An 18,184-nucleotide genomic window follows, 5' to 3' on the forward strand; every position below is an offset into this window, starting at 1 on the left:
AGCCCAAAAGTGGGGTTATGTGCATTAAGAGGACCTTTACCACTACTTGAGCATAAGCGTTTGAAGAGGGAAAGACTTTAGGCCATTCAGATGTCATATACACCATAACCAGACAAAATCTCTTCTTTAGGCATTAATTCTATGAAATTGAATTCCCTCTATAGACACTAATTCCATGAAATCTAAGTGCCATCAGTTTTCTGGTAAAGTTGATTGAGGAAATTTTTCTGTGGTACTTGGAAGTGGCCTGTAAAGTATTCTGCTCACAAATAACAAGTCTTTTTAATATGTTTTGAATAATTTCGTCTTTTTGATTGATGTAGTAAGAGTCTAGTGTCTCTTCATGTATTTATTTAAGAGATAGAGTATTTCTCTGTTGCCCAGATAGGAGTGCAGTGGCATGATAATAGCTCACTGTAGGCTATGAACTCCTGGACTCAAGCTATCATCCAGAGTAGCTGGGATTTCAGGTGTGAGCCACCACACCTGGCTAGAGTCTAGTGTCTTTAACATCCCTCTGTTACCTAAATCATTTTGTTTGATAATGCAACAAAAATGAATCAAGCAAATACTGTGGTATAGGAATTATTTTATGGATAATTCCTATAGTCCAGTTGAATTTCTTTTAACTCCTTTTCAATATTTGTCTGTTTCCCTTCATGAATCTTATTTTTCTGAAAATAAATACAGGTTCTTTGTATTAAAAGTGGGGCTTCTAAGTTTGAAGTCTGACATGTTTTAACAACGACTTTTGCAGCTGTTGGCAAAATCATTGCCTTCATAAATTTCATAATTCTATTCTGTGTGAATTCTATAGTGGATTACTGATATCTGAACAGGTAGTTGTAAGGCTTCTAACAAATCATCTCTTGATTATCCATGAGACATTGTAGTTCCCGTTGAAGTCAATAATCTATTTTTCCAAATTTGCCCTGTTGCATAATATACACCAAACATATATTTATCACTGGCATATATATTCACTCTAAGTCCAGACCAAGAATTTTAGCACTAGTGACGGCTATTAACTTACCTACTTGTGCCAACTTAATTCCAGACAAAACATAAGCTTCCAAGAGCTCATGATCAGACACCACAGCATAAGAAACCTTCAGTTGGCCAATTTATCCCAAGTACATGGTCCATCAGTAAACACTATGAAATCTGCATTTTGAAAAGGAGTATAAGATCATCAGATTGGGGCCTAGCATTTGCCTCTATGATCATTTTACGGTCGTGATATGTTTGACTAAGATCTGGCAAAAGAGTACAAAGGTCTAGGAAATTGCATCTCCCAGGCATGGTATTAGAATTGGATAACAATGCTTGTTCATAGTCACTCTGATGGCATACCAACAAAGGCTGTTTTATGTATGTATAATTATCATCATATGTAGAATACTCAAATAAATCTAGTGACCCAATGTAAGGGCTTGAGCCTTTTCAATAAGAGTGGTGGCTGCTACCACAGCTCAGGGGAACCCAAGCAACTATCTAAAAGATCAGTGCCTCCTTCTTGCCAGGAGTCAATTTGATGCAGGGAAAGAGAGAAGTGCACGGGGATCAGAGACAGTTGGGACAGCAGAGAAAGGAAGAGGTTTATGTGAAAGAGAAAGTCGCTTTAATTCTTGTATTTCCTCTTCCATTTTCCTCAATCTTTCCTTCTTGTTCTTAAATCATTTTTAAAATTTTCCCCTTAGAATGGCAGTCATCTCATAAATACCAGTAATTCTTATGGCTGAAGTGAGAGATTTTTAAGATAAGACCCACCCAGATACGTTACAGTCATTCCTTTATATACATGGGGGATTGGCTCCAGGATCCCCCAAAGTACCAAAATCCTTGAGTACCTAAGTGCCTTCTATAAAATGGTATCATATTTTCATATAACCCATACACATCCTCCTGTATACTTTAAATCATCTCTAGATTACTAATACCTAATACAATGTAAATGGTGTATGAACAGCTGTTATACTGTATTGTTTAGGGAATAACAAGAAAAAAAGTCTGTAAATGTTCAGCACAGACACAACCATCATAGGCTTCACTACATTTTTGATCTGTGGTTGGTTGAATTTCTGTATACAGAACCCACAGATATGGAAGGCCAACTATAATTTGTCCAAATTAAAGAAACTGTAAAACTAGATTCTTACATGTATGCTCATTCCAAATGTGACAAAAAGGTATTCGAATTTAAGAGATTTAAAAGAAACACCTGCAGGCAACATTTCTGGCTTCCCATATTTTTCTACCATCAAAGATAATAGTGATCCTGATGGGATTTTTAGCTCTGGTATCACCCACCCTCACTCAATAATAAAATCTTGAATTTGGAGTGGATGGCTCAGGTAGTATTCCAAAAAGTGAAGAGCTAGAAAGGAGACTTTTCTATAATTCAGGGTCTCTTACCTGACTGTTGTGTGACCACAAGTCTTTCAGATGATCTACCCAATTCAGAAATTGCCAGAAAGATCCTATCCTCATTGTTAAATTGTTGGGGAAATAATTAAACACAAAATCTCCTGCCAACCCAATACAACCTGTATATAAAACATAGGAAAGAATGAAATAGTTTTGTCATTGAATAAGCACTAAACCATATGCCTCATAGGCAATGCATTAAAACAACTGCGAAGACAAAAACACTCTCAATCTTCTATGTTTTATGTATATGTTAATTCATTTCATACATGTTCACTGTATTTATTGAAAGGAAAAATAACATTTCTCATATGTTTTTGACAAGTAAGAAGTTACATTTTGGAGCTGATCCCACAGGCAGGGAGATAGGGCATCATTCTTTTTGGTGTTCACTTTGGTGTTCGAAGTGCTCCTTGGCACCTAAGAATGACACCTAAGAATTGGCACACTTGGCTGCAAAACTGTCAAGAGGTTTATTAGCTTTGAAAAAAATTTATATACATTTCAAAGAGACAGAGCTAACATTTATAATCTCAAGTTTTCTGAAGGAAATACTAAAAGAAAACAGAGCAAGTTCTCTTCACTTTTTTATACCAGGAAGAATTTTAAGTTAATTTTTAGAATTTTATTTACCCTTATACTGGCAAAGACAAGTCAAGGTCACAGTCCTAGAGGGGTAATACTGCCTAATAAATTTCCTGGATAGAGATTCATGCATAGGAAGAAGAAAAGGCGTTGCCTTAGTAACTGTATCCAGAGTATGAGGTGAACACTGACTCTCAAGAAAGTAGAGGTGTCCCATTATAACTAGGGCATAAGGTCAGAGTTGGAGTAGCAAGAAGAATTTGATGCTGGGTTTGAAAGGTTTGGGCTAGAGCTGCTTAAATGCTTCTCATTTGTATGGGTTCTTTTTTGTTTTGTTTTGTTTTGTTTGTTTGTTTGTTTGAGATGGAGTCTCGCTCTGTGGCCCAGGCTGGAGTGCAGTGGCATGATCTTGACTCACTGCAACCTCCGCCTCCCTGGTTCAAGTGATTCTCCTGCCTCAGCCTCCTGAGTGGCTGGGATTACAGGCATGCACCAACATGCCCAGCTCATTTTTGTATTTTTAGTAGAGACGGGGTTTCACCATTTTGGCCAGGGTGGTCTCGATCTCCTGACCACAGGTGATCCATCTGCCTCGGCCTCCCAAAGTGCTGGAATTACAAGTGTGAGCCACTGTGCCCGCCCTCATTTGTATGGGTTCTAAAATCCACGGTAGTGCTCAGCCTACAGATGATTTGGACCACAGAGCCTAGCTACATTGAGAAAGAACAACTTGGCCCTAGAAACAAGGACATTCTAAATTACACTGAGATTTGTGTATAAAGCTCATATTGCTGTTTTAACCACCAATAATGAAATTTACTCCTTTTACCCAGGTTAACAAAATATATCACAATAAAAACTAAACATTGAGTTTAACAGAAACAATATTTTTGAAGCAGAACACACATATTTTTAAGAAAATAATATTGCAAATGGTCAGTTTTGGGTCAATTTACCACACTAGGGTAACAAAGTTGATAAAATACAGCTATGTTCAACTAAACCATTTATCTACACTATAGTAAAATACTCGCAATCATTCCCAAGATCACAGTTTAAAACTATTTTAACAGATAAGACATGTGTTTTACGGGCACCTCTGTAAGAGATGCTTTGCCTTCCTCAGTCAAAAGCATGATTAGAAGGTTGACAATATTTACTTTTTCCTCTTATCATATAGCCTGCTCAAAATAGTATTATCATTGGTAATATGGTCTGTATCTTGTCTGACCCGGATGATGTGTCCCAAGAAGTAGGGTTTGAGAAGGTAGATTCTGCATTCATAGAGGAAGGGGTGGCCGTCCAGGTACAGGCCACATGTCATGAATCATTTCCCCTGGTTGTATAAATGGAGGACTCGGAGTTCCTTGATATTCAGTGAACTTGGGTAAAGAGTTATGATTATAATGGTGAGAAGGGTGTGTTTTTACATGTTGTTGTGAGGCAGGTCCTGGAAGAAGATATCTTATATGAGGTGGCATCTGGACAATACTATGTCCGTGAAGAGAGTGGTAGAGTAGAGGTCATTGCTGGACTTGAAGCTTAGCTATGAACCAAGTGAGGAGTACCTGCAGCCTAAGGAAGATGTGGCATTGCATGGCTTGTTGGTAGCAGAAGAGGTGCTATGGTACAGAATGTAGCTATGGAGGTAGAGTATTATAAGAACTCAATACTACTCGTTGACCTTGATATTCAGGATGATGGTGAGCAAATGTGGAGGAAGTAGGTGTGATTCTCAAGCACCTGAATTGGAGTGCTTTTGAATAGGAACAGTTATGAAATTGCCATGTTTTCTTGAAATACAAAGGTTCCTTGACTTACTGAAGGAGATGGAGGTAAAGCCGTGAACAATTCTGCTGCAGGAGCATGAATATCCTTGGGGCTAATGATGTAGCTCATGTGGCAAATGCTGCAAAGAAAGTAGGTATCATAATGTGCTGCTTTGGGGGAATATTGGCTCATATGGTGCTTGTCTGGCCGCATCATAAAATGGTTAGGGATTTCAATTCGTGATGGGGTATCATGGAGGATGAACATTTTCTAGTCAGGCACAAGCAACAGGGTTTTACACTCTCATATGACAGTAGTTGATATGAGCCTCTAGGTCCCTCTTGAACCCTTGAAGTGTGCTACACATGAAGATAAAACCTTGTGTATGTTTCTCAATTTGCTTCACAGGATTGCTACAGCCTGGACACATCTTATCTCTTCCTTTTCCATGTAAAATAGCACAGACCTAGCAAAAAACATGCTTACATGTAATCATCCGTCCATAGATTTTAATTGATAATTCACATTTGTCACATAAATGGACTGGTGTATCGTCTTTTTCACCTAAGTTGTTTACCTGAACGTCCCCCAAAAGTTATTCACTAGATCTTTGCTGATTTCTTTCTTAATTTTTTTTCCTTTCTTTCTTTCTTTTTTTTTTTTTTTGGATGGAGTCTCGCTCTGTCGCCCAGGCTGGGGAGCAGTGGCGCGATCTCGGCTCACTGCAAGCTTCGCCTCCCGGGTTCACGCCATTCTCCTGCCTGAGCCTCCCGAGTAGCTGGGGCTACAGAGGCGTGCCACCACGCCCGGCTAATTTTTTTGTATTTTCGGTAGAGACGGGATTTCACCATGTTAGCCAGGATGGTCTCCATCTCCTGACCTCGTGATCCACCTGACTCAGCCTCCCAAAGTGCTGGGATTACAGGCGTCAGCCACCGCGCCCGGCCATCTTTGCTGATTTCTAAATGATTCTCCCCTTCTACCGTCACTATACAGTTCTTTGCTATGGTCGAATCCTTCAGCGTCCTCCATGATTTGGCTCGCAGGGCACAGTGGGAACTGAAGTGTACTGCACTGGAATCCCAGGGAGCGCATGGACCCTACCTTCTCCAGCCCCAGAGGCAGGAGTTTGACCAGGTCGCCTCAGCTCTGATCTCTTCTTACCTACCCCCATTCCAGAGAGGGAGTCAGGCAGAGGGAAAAACAGCGGGCATGAGAAGAGCTTCATCATTGAGGTTGCTAAGGCTGCTTTTCTTATTGTTCAATAATATGTAGCCTTTAACTGTGGAAGAAGAAACTAACCTTGAATGGGGGAAGAAGACGGGGAACAGAGGCATGTTAGTACCTGAAGGAATAAGATGGAGGCAGGTAAGGTGGCCAGCCTGCCCTTAAAGGCTTTTTGAACGGTGGAATCCTTTATGTTTTTGAGGTGAAAGCCCACATATGCTATGCAATTTTCAAATAGAGACTGGATACCTTCCTATCAGAAATGCTGTAGATCTGGCCTCTCAAACTTTTCTGGCAAATTACCCCTAATGGCAGAGAAGAGTTAACTTTGTAACTGTGAGGGTGAGGGAGCAACATTCTAAGTACCTTCTAAAGCAAGACAATTTTTGGAATTCTTGTATGTTACTTCAACATATGAATATAACTTTCTGTTGCAGAATGTCTGTTTTAATGGAAAATACTGCATTTAATTATTTAGTTAACTTCTAGTATTTTCCTGGTCTTTGAGTAATATTAAAATCCTAGGAAGATGTGCCAGGATGTGTGCCAAATTCTATAGAACACTGCTATATCTCCCGTCGGTGTTGGTACACTAGTTTGTGATGCAGTGCATAGAGTAACTCCTTTACTGAGTACAAGATCATCCATTAGGACTTAGAAATCCTTTTTTATACAGAATCCTTTATATAGGTATTCATTTATAAGAGTATTTATCTGTAAATGAAAGTTCAAAGTTAAAAGCCTCAACAAATTAGGAAGGTGATTAGTTGCATTACAAAATGCCTTCCCATATCCCAAAACTTCTCCTTCTGGTTCTTTAAATATTACATTCTCTTGGTGCATTTGATGTATATTTATAGAATATTAACAACTTGGAGGAGAGAACTAAATAAAATAATGAGTTAAAGGGCGAATAATCAATCAGTGATAATCACTCAAATATGAATAGAAAGCATATTAGAAATGAACATATTTGTTTATGGAAAGATAAGGCTGGATTTACGGAAATTTCATCTGTACCCACCTTTTCATAACCTATGCCTATTGTGAAGTGAGGATATACCTTCACTGTAATAGCTTCATTCAATACTATTCAGAATAAATGTTTTCATTCTCACTTACAAAGAAACTTTGCAAAGAAAGTGATGAACTGCCATGCAAAAATATACCAAATATATTATTAAAAAGTAATTAAAGGGTAAGTCAGAGCATAAAACTACCCTTATGAAGCAGATTATCCATTTCTGCTGAAACACAAAGGCACTGTCAAAAGTGACCTCTGCCAGACAAAAAGACAAAATGGGGATGTTGCACCAGGTTGAAAATGCTATATTGAAAAGAAAAAATAAAAGCCATAGAAACATTTTTGATGGTATGCATTTATATACTGGAATTGCTGAATCATATAGCTAGATTAGAATATTTTTGCAGTAATATCATATGATTGATGTTAAGGATTTGGAGAGACTGAAATAATGAGAAGTTGAAAATTTTTCACATTTGCTGACATATTTTATAAAAGAAAAAATTTATAGTCACATGGAACATTTTATTGGAGAGAATGAATGAGAGAGAGAGTGAACAGCTGAGGTAGGGGGAAAAAGAATGAGACAGACCACTTTATGATGTTGGAAATCCTTATGAAACTTACAGCTGGTTGGAAGAAGGAACCAAGGATAGAAGCTTAGAGAAAAGCCACCCCTCTTTATCCATTTCGTTGTTGATGGGTTCCTGAAAGGTTGCAAGTAAATATGTACCAGTTTTCTCACCTCGACCTGTAATATCATTTCACAACTATTTTACCTTAAGTTTGAATTTGTCATCACTGGGCAATGGCTGCTGATACTTGAGTTTTTGATATATTTGGCCCTCTGCCAAATAGCTAATGCTATATAAACAAATACCTAACTGTACAAGGGGACCTTGTATTTCAGTGTGTACCCTTCTTTCTGCAGAATAATCCTGCTTGAAGTTCTTTTCCAACCTCCTCTATATTCAGATGGATGCAGCTGCTCTGAGTGAAATTGAAGTGGGAGAGCCCAGAGTCTTACCTCCTTAACACTCCTACTGCTCTGGCCACCCCAATTACTCTCTCTTACAGTGGTTATTTAGGCAGCTCAGAGAAACACAGCTTGAAAACCACTCCTCACAATATATATTTTCTACACTGATGTATAAAATGTTTATAGTGAACTATATCATATTGGCAAAAGAATAATAGGTGAGTACCCATCTCTAGCTTAAGAAACAGAGTATTATTCGTGCATTTGCAAGCCCTGCAGCACCCCCTCACTCATTATCACCTCCAACAAGAGGAAAGCACTATGCTAAATTTTGTGTTCCTCATTCTCTTGCTATTTTCAGTTTTAAAAATTATGTGTATATATCTTTATCCAAAATCTTGTTTAGTTTTATGTTTTTACATTTCTATGGATGAAATGATACCATGACTTCCTTTATTCCCTTAACATATTTCTGAGATATTTTTATGTTAATGCATGTAGCTGTATTTAATTCATTTTCAGCAGTGTATTTCATTGTATGAATATATTATAATTTAACCGTTGTCTTGTTGGGGAATATTTGGTTTGTTCCCAGGTTTTGCAATTACAAGTGCTACTATTGACACTACTATTGATGCTAGGGATTTGGAGAGACAGAAAGAATGAAACATTCGTGTATGTCTCTTGTACATGTTCAAGAATTTTTCTAGGGTGTATATATATGTTTGGAACCACAAGATCATAGAGAATAAACATACTCAACTTTTCCAAAGTGGTCCTACCAATTTGTCAGCAGACTATAAAAGTTTTTGCTCCACATCTTCACCAATACTTCACATTAATAGACTTTTAATTTATTACCAATTTGGCAGTAGTAAAATTCTTATTGTTATGTTTTTAATTTTGTGTTTCTCTGATTGCAAATGAGATTGAGCAGCTTTTCATGTTTTATAGGTCATTTATAATTCCTCTTTAAAAAAATACCCATTCATATTATTGGAACATTTTTTTCTGTTGAACAATTTGTCTTTTCCTTATTGATTTGTATGAGTTCATTATATACCCCCAATATTGATTCTTTGTTATATGATTTTCAGTTATCTTCTATAAGTTTGTAGGTTGCCTTTTAATTTTCTTCATGGTGTCTTCTGATAAACAGACATTCTCAAATTTGATGGATTAAACTTATCAATCATTTTCTTTAGTGCTTTTCCGATATGCTTAAAATGTTTTCCCTAACCTGAAGTCAAAAAGGATACTTTCCCTTGTTTATTTGTAGGTTTGGACTTTCAAATGGAGTATTTTTTTTTGGCTGGGGGGAGACCGGAGTTTTATTATTACTCAAATCAGTCTCCCCAAGCATTTGGGGATCAGAGTTTTTAAGGATAATTTGGTGGGTGGGGGAAGGCCAGTCAGTCAAGAGTGCTGATTGGTTGGGTCAAAGATGAAATAATAGGGAATTGAAGCTGTCCTTTTGGACTAAGTCAGTTCCTGTGTGGAAGCCACAAGATCAGATGAGTCAGTTTATCGATCTGGGTGGTGCCAGCTGATCGATCGAATGCAGGGTCTGCAAAATATCTCAAACACGGATCTTGGGAGCAGTTTAGGGAGGGTCAGAATCTTGTGGCCTCCAGCTGCATGACTCCTAAACCATAATTTTTAATCCTGTGGCTAATTTGTTAGTCCTACAAAGGCAGTTTAGTCACCAGGCAAGAAGGAGGTTTGTTTTGGGAAAGGGCTGTTATTGTCTTTGTTTTGTACTATAAACTAAGTTCCTCCCAAAGTTAGTTCAGCCTTTGCCGAGGAATGAACAAGGACAGTTTGGAGGTTAGAAGATGGCATTGGTTAGACTAGATCTGTTTCACTGTCTTCAGTTATAATTTTGCAATGGTTGCTTCAATCCTTCCCTTTGGATTTTATAACACCTTAATCTTAAAGTGTTGGCTAATGAAGATGGAAAAAGTGTGAAGACCGCTCTAACTTCTTCCTGCTGATCAGGGGGATAGTGGGGGTAGGTGTTGACCCCAAGGTGAGAGGAGTGGAACCACTTTGCAACTGTCTGAGCATACTCATGCAGGCCTGGTTGGGGTTCCAAGGTTTGCATGGCAAAGGTGTTAGTATTGTCATCTATAGTTTTAGTACCACATTTAAGAGAACAGCATACTATAAGGTAAATATTGAGTACTAGGGTAAGGGGTGCAATTCTTAGTTTTAAAAGTAAAGATTTGAAAATATTAGTTTGGGGACTTGTAGCCCTCAAGGATTTAGTCCAAACTGCAGAAAAAAACTTTGAGAACAGCTAACAACAGGTATACTATAGTTTTTCTTTTGAACCGTAATTTTTCTCTCTCCAGTCCCCATGTTTATTAAAAACAAATCATGATATAATTGAGTTGTTTACAACATAAACTTTAGTCTTATTGTACTTGGCCTGATTATTTGCATAAAGTACAGCAAGAATAATGATTTTTCACATAGGCTTTAAAAATTGGCTTCGATGGAACTCTATTCCATAAGGAATCTTAGATAAGACTTTTATAAAGCTGAGCCCAGCTATGGGTTCGTACCCTCAAATACCTACGAGTTGGCTAAATTCCTCTCCTCTCCTCTTGAGGTTCCAATATAGCTTGGGGCTCCTGGACCTGTTAGAAAGTTGACATTCTTTACTTACCACAAGTCGGGAATCTTGTACAGAGATGGCGTAGACAAGGTATGAGGCCACATTTCCCAAGGGGCTTTTATTGGCTCTACAAGTCAACTTTGATTCTTTAAAGAAGCCATTCCAGTCAAAGCCTTGGTGAAATAACTAGTTTCTCCAGTTGTGTCCTGTTACAAAAGAAAACAGTTTCTTATTGCACTTAGCAAATAACTATACTGTCATTAAGTTGAGAATATTCACAAATAAAATGGAGTCTTATTTAATTGATCTGCTATTGATTTTGTATGGAGTGACATGGTGATCCAATTTCATTTTTTCCTCCATATAAATAGTCAATTATTCCAGAACCATTTCTAAAATAGTCTACTCGTTCTCCTATGATTATCAATGGCAAGCTCTGTCACCTATCCAGTTTTCATATATGCATAAATCTGTTTCTGGAGTCTCTGTTTCATTCCATTGGTCTGTTTTCTTATCCCGTCTTAATTACTGTGGCTGTATGAAGTTTTGAAGTTTTAAAGAGAGGAACAAGTCTCCCAAACTTATTTTTGAGGAACGTCTTGGCTCTCCTTGGCTGTTTGCTGTATAACAATATTTTAGGTTGGTGGGATATTGGAGGGGGAGGGATGAGGGAAAAGAAGGGGAGAGAAAAAGGTTTACAAATATATATTTGCTCACATATAAATATTCTGAAAGTCAACTCTGCTGTTGTAGTCAAGCATTTTTTAGGCCATAAAAGTTGTCTGCTTAAATTTATTGACATGAGTGTCAGTACCATATGTGATGAGGCACTGGGTCAACATAATTTTTGTTTCTTTTATTTTTAAAAGTCACATCCTTGGGATCTTATCATTTCTTGAGATGAACAGTATAACGTTGTGATTAAAAAAAAGCATGAGCTTTACTTTGAGGAACATTTCTTTTTAATTTTCTGTTCTGCTGCTTAGTATTTGTGTGACCTTAGACATATTACTTAATATTTCTGAAATGAATTGCTTGCTTTTTGGTCTGTAAATGGTAGTGATAATATTGACCTACTGTGTTAGTTTTTTATCTGCTGTAACAAATTACCATAAGCTTAGTGGTTTAAAAGAATATAAATTTATTATCTTATATAGGTTAAAAGTCTGACAAGGTCCTTACTGGACTAAAAGCAGGTTATTGGCAGGGCTGCATGCCTTTTTGGACTCTCTACAGGAGAATCTGTTTCCTTGTTCATTCAGATTGTTGGCAGAAATCAGTTTTCTGTGATTGTAGGCCTGAGGTCTCCATTTCCTCATTGGCTGTCCACTGGGATCTTCCCAGCTTGCAGAGGCCAACTTCATTTCTTGGTTCATGGCCCCGTCCTTCATCTTCAAATTCAGCAACAATGGATTGAATCCCTCTCACTCTTTGAATCTCTCTTGCTGCTTCTTCCATCACGTCACTCTGTGTCTGTCTCTCTCTCTCACTCTAGCCTGGAAAGGTTCTCTAAGGGCTCATATGATTAGATTGGGCCCATTCAGATAATTCAGAATAATTTCCCTATTTTAAGGTCTGTAACTTTAATCACGTTTGTACATGGCCCTTTTGCCATGCAAAGTAACATATTTACACGTTCCGAGATACAAATGTGAACATCTTTTTGGGGAAAGGAAGGGTTGCATTATTGTTCTGTCTATCTGCCATGCCTACCATGTGACTGTTGTGAGGAATGCATGAGCTAATGCATGTAAAGAGCTCAAGATAGTTTTGACATGTAGTAAACACTCAACTGGAGTGTTATTAACATTTGAATTACTACTTATTAGCAGCGAAATGTGGGTTTTCTCCTTTACTGTTTTTGGAATATTTATGTGAACTTATCTTACCTTCTACTCACATAATTCCTCTTTAAACTTTTTTGAAGTCATGAAATATTTTAAGCATACAGACTTATATAATTTTTGAGAATATTGATGCCCTATACAGTTGTAATGGGTTGAATTGTGCTTGCCCCCAAATATATGTTCATATCCTAACCCCTAGTACCTGTGAATATGACCTTTTTAGCAATAGAGTTTGCACATATTAATAAAGTTAAGGTGAGGTCATATTATATTAAGGTCGGCTTAAGTCCAGTGATTGGCATCTTTATAAGAGAAAGAAAAGGCAGATTCTGTCACAGAGGCACAGCAGAGAAACACAAGGGAAGAGGCCATGTAATGATGGTGGCAGAGAGTGAAGTGACGCAGCTCTAAGCCAAGGAATGCCAAGGATTGCTGGCAACCGCCAGAAGCTAGAAAGAGACAAGGGAAAGATTCTTCCCTAGAGCCTTTAGAAGGAGCATGGCCCTGCCAGCACCTTCATTTTGGACATCTAGGACTGTGATAGAACAAATTTCTATTGTTCCAAGCCACTTGGTTTGTGGTATTTTTATTACAGCAGCCTAGGAAACTAATATAAAATCTTGCCATGTATTTTTTTCAACTTGGTTTTTCTTTGAAGTAGCATATCAAAGATGGTCTTGTTAGTTTCTAGTGTATGAGACATCTACATTCAAATATATGCCAAATATATGGTCAATATCTTAAGGAAGACTTGTTTTGTGTGGCCCCTAATAGTAAAATTAGGATCTATGAGTAAAAGTTGTAAGGAAACTGATTTTTTAGCTCAATATATAAAATGAGGCTTTCTAACAATCACAGTGGTCCGTGGCAGTGAGAGCTGTTTCAATACTCATACGCCAGACATTTTTTTTGAGGCAGTGGAACTAGTTTCTCATGAATGTTTTAGATAAAAACTCATTTTAAAGAAAATTAATTATTCTCATCGTAAATTGGGAATAATAATGTTTCATGTTGGTCACAAAAAATAAAAGTCTAAAATGATGCTGGCTTATTTAAATGTATACAAGAAAAATACAGAAAGCTCTTATCAACATTTTCTGCATGAAATTCAAATGGAAATGAAATTTAATCAGTTAGCTGATACATATATAGATAGCTAGTCTATATTATAAGGCTGCATCTAAATCAATTGGTAGAATTTTTTCTTAAAAAAAGCAATGAATCATCCAGTGTTTATTGAGTGCTCCCTCTGTAACGTAAGGGAGGTAGATGATACTGTCACTACCCTAGTTGATGTTATACTTTTGTTGAGTTGTGTGGTAGTAGGCTTATATAGGGTGTTTTTCCAGGATCCATTTTCTAACCCTCTTTCTAACCATATTCAGACTTTCTTTCTGGTATTCCCCCCTCTCCTTAACAGGTTACTTGCTTCAGGCCACCCAGTCAGGGTGAATTTCAGTACTCTTATTTGGAATGCTGGTGAGAAGTTCTGTGTGTCTCTTTGGATGTTGTAATAATGTAGTCTTGATTGTGGCTGGCAGTTATATGATTGTCAAGAGATGTACCAGTCTTAGGACAAAGTTGACACTGAGGATAGTGGAGTAGAAGGATATAAGGATATTGAGTCCAGGAAGATATCATTGAGCTGCTACATCAACTAGTATCTGCATGTTTCAGTTAAGTGAGAAAATAAATCCCCTTTTTGTTTAAGTCAGTTTGCACTGGATTTTCTGTTTTTTTGTAGCATAAAGTCTTATCTGATACAAACATATATTCATAAAGCAACTGAAGAATAACAAATGATAATCTATAATCAAGAGCTAGACATGCTAAAAATAAATACTGTAGATTTTTGGTTTTTAAAGTGTGGTTCCTAGGCCAGCAGCATCAGCATTGCCTGAGAACTTGTTAGAAATGCAAATTTTATGGCCCCACCCCAGATTTACTGAATCAGAAACTCTGGCAGAGGGTCCCAGTAATTTTTGTTTTAACAAGCTCTCTAGGAGATTCTGATCATGCTGAAGTTTGAAAACCACTGCTCTAGAAGTTCAGGAAATGAGGGATTATTGTTTATTGAAGAGTAGTGAAAGACTTCATGGAGAAGGTGAGATGAACTAAATACTAGAGTAAGATGGACTTTTGAAAAGGAGACTCATGAAACAGTTAATAAGGCACAGAGGTAAGAATGAAGATGGTATTTATGGGGCATTTTATGACTAATTGTGACATTAATAAAATAGTGAAGGACTAAAATTGCTTGAGTAGTGGGGTAGGAGAGAATTGGTGGCTGAGATTCAGTTTTTATGTTTGTCCTGGTATTCTCATTTTACTTGAATTCATTGAAAACCTGAACAGTAGAATGCATTATTGATATTCTTCATTGTAGGCAATATATGTTGAATCAACCTGTCTAGACTATAGCCATAGAATATTAAGATCATCAAGTCATAGAAAGAGAATGGACTAATCCTACTTGTATTGGCATTAGGTAGGCAGAGAGGCCTCCTTCCTGGACTTCAAAAATTTGTTTGAAGGGAGTTACAGTAGTTCCCTCTTAACTGTGGGCGATATGATCCAAGATTCCCAGTCAATGCCTGAAAGTATGGATGTACTGAATCCTACATATACTATATATATTCTATATATACTTGTACACATGTACCTGTGATAAGGTTTAATTTATAAATTAGGCACAAGAAGAGATTAATAACAATAATGAATCAATAAAATAGAACAATTATAAAAATATGCTGTAATCAAGGTTATGTGACTGTGGTCTCTTTCTCTCTCTCTCAGAATATCTTACTGTTCTGTGCTCACCTATTTTCAAATTGAGGTTGCCCAAGAGAGACCACAGAAAGCAAAACTGTGTATAAGGGGGACGAATATACTTTTATCTTGTGAAAATTTAACACTAGCAGGGTGGCACCAGCAGTGAGACTTCAACCAGCCTTGGATTTGTGTGATATTTATACAGTTCCTTGTCTTCCTCCTTCCATTCCATATTTTGTGGGAGAAATTCCTGCCTTAAAACCGATGTCATGTCTAAGGTTGTACATCACCCACCTACACTGCCTGCTCAGTTTGATAATGTGTGCTTGGATGGAAATGTTTACATTCCATCCTTTTCCCTAAAGTACTATAAGCCATGCATAATGATGCCGCCCTGTGGAATTATGGAATGGGAACTGACTTTGGCTCAGAGACTGCTGGAAAATGAGAGAGAAGCACTTTAAAGCTAAAATGCCAAAGGCTGCAAAAAAATAAACTCATAGATAGATTTTAAAATCGCCTTTCCAAAACTGTCTAGATCTAAGTTTGTGGTGGTGGTTGGTGTGGGTGTGTAAGTGATAGCAGGGCTGGAGGAGAGAGGAAGGGTTTTAACCTGATGATGCAAATTACTTCTCCTTGTTGACAACTATCTTTTTGTTAAGGAGTGCTAGAACAGTGAACAAGCATTTCTAAAGCATTGGCACTGTTCAGTGTGTTTAGACATTATTTAATTAGTCAAAAATGGGGCTTTATTTTAGAGAGGATTTAATTGTCTTGATACTGAATGATCTTGGTATGGCAAAGACATTTGTCTCTGTATATATGTGTATGTGTATGTGCAAAATGTATATAATGGAAGTAGCTTTGGAGTTGGGCCAAAAAATCCTCAGCACCAAGCTAAGGTTACTTTAAATCTGCTTGCTTTGCAGGTAATATTGAAGGATGCGTGAGACAAGCAATAAATTTCCCCCCTCTGCCACTTTGGAAGACAGATCAGCCAATGAATCACCTCGTTTGTTCAGTTAGACTCACCTATCATTTGACTTGCTTTGAAGGTCTAAAGTTTAAATTTTTCCTTTCTTTGGGGATTGGGTAAGGAGGTGATTGAAAAAAGAAAATGTTTAAATCATGGAACACTAATGAGTCATAGGCCTGGAGAAGTCATTTTTGACTTTACACTTTGCTCGAAGGAGCAACTTGGACTTGTGCTAGCTTGTTCTCTGATGGAACAATTTCTGCAGGCAGAATGATTTCCATGGGCATAGGCTGGTGGAGACTTGGATTTCCAGTGCTTTCTTGGAAAAGATGGTATGTTTTGATAGCCTTGACACAGGCCTGATAATTCCTATTATCCTAGCGTCTCTGACCAATTTTTACTAGCACTGGACTGTGAAGCTTTTGCTGTTTGAGGGCTGAATTTGTGCACTGCTTCCCTTCCTTGCTCTGGAGGTTTTTAGCTCTGTGATGTTTCTAATATATTCTTTTAAATGTTCTATTTACGAGTTCATTTTAATTCATTAAATGCATCTCTCACCATTAATGGGAGTTGTCTAAAGTTAAAGGAAGATGTATAGTCTGACACACCCCGTGGTGTCTTTTGCAAAGTATTTAAAGTGAGATAAAGTCCTGCTGTAGCCAACATACCCATAAAGCAGCTGACAGGTATGTATTGCACATCTACTAAGTACAGTTGACCCTTGAACAACACAAGTTTGAACAGCACAGGTCCACTTATATGCAAATTTTTTTCAGTAAAATCACTCTGTGTACCTGCCTCTCTTGCCTCCCTTCCACCTCCTCCACCTTTTCAGCCTCTGCAGCCCCTAAGACAGCAAGGCCAACCCTCCTCTTTCTCCTCCTCCTCAGACTCCTCCATGTGAAGACAAGGATGAAGACCTTTATGGTGATCTGCTTCCACTCAATGAATAGTATATGTATTTTCTTTTCCTTATGATTTTCTTTTCTTATCTCTATCTTACTTTATTATAAGAACATAATATATAATACATATAACATACAAAATATATGTTAATTGACTGTTTATGTTATCAATGAGGCTTCTGGTCAACAGGGTCCTTCTAACAATCCTCTGCACTGTGCTCTTTCTAGAAGCATGCATGTGACCAAGGTACTCTCTGGCTTGATCCACAGGATAAAACCTTAGGGCCCGGAATGAGATAGATTTGTCTTTTGTCCTTGAACTAGAATAACTTATGAGAAGGTAGTGTTGAGGTCTGTTGATTTTACTTTAGTCTCTTTAGTATGGTGGGCCTGGGAACTTGAGATAACCAGCTAGGGCTCTTGTGTGCGGTCATATGAAACATGAATAGGAGCTTCTCTGTGGGAAAGAAGTTGGCTTTTGCTCTTAGAATAGCAGAGGTACCTGAGAACAGGCTTTTGCTTCAGAGTAGGATGAGTGTGAGAAGGCAGGTAGCTAGGAGCCTGATCATAGAGGATCTTATGGAAAGGTTGACCAGTCAGCCAGAGAAAAGTCCAATGTGTACCTGTAGGTCTGGTATAATTATTAGGAGCACCCTCTTTTTACTACCAAAAGTCTCCTGGTTTGTATGATAAATTTTATTGCAAGGAGATTAGATGAGATTGCTTTGTCCTTTTGAATTCCTGACACTGCTCTGCTGGCTGGTCCTTCAACTGGCACCACCTACTTTACCTTATCTAGGGCATCCGATATCCTCCACTCCCTTTCTGTTAAGCCCCTCTTTTTCCATATGCTTCTTTGTCTTTTTCCCTTTTCCCATTCATATTCTTGCGATGTTCTTTATGTCTGTGGCCCTTTTTTGGCCATGGGGATTATCTAACCTGAGACTGGCTTTGTTTCAAGCTCCAATGGCTCTGATGCTTGGTTCATTTTTATGTCCTTTCGCCATTTTTGAATTTGATTGGCCAATTGCCCAAACAAGAGGAATCACCTG

General features: G+C 37.8%; 1 long non-coding RNA gene across 1 annotated transcript in view; it reads right to left on the minus strand.

The window, feature by feature from the left end:
* The window catches only part of LOC117977545 (uncharacterized), a 33,454-nt gene that overhangs the window by 6,396 nt on the left and 8,874 nt on the right, over positions 1 to 18,184 (minus strand). The window contains exons 2-4 of the long non-coding RNA XR_004668731.3: positions 10,684 to 10,838; positions 2,416 to 2,546; positions 1,034 to 1,164 (exon numbers count right to left, since the gene is read on the minus strand). This is a non-coding gene — a long non-coding RNA (uncharacterized LOC117977545). The remainder of the gene's footprint in view (positions 1 to 1,033; positions 1,165 to 2,415; positions 2,547 to 10,683; positions 10,839 to 18,184) is intronic.

The sequence above is a fragment of the Pan paniscus genome, chromosome X (genome assembly GCF_029289425.2).
Source record: "Pan paniscus chromosome X, NHGRI_mPanPan1-v2.0_pri, whole genome shotgun sequence".
Taxonomy (NCBI): domain Eukaryota; kingdom Metazoa; phylum Chordata; class Mammalia; order Primates; family Hominidae; genus Pan; species Pan paniscus.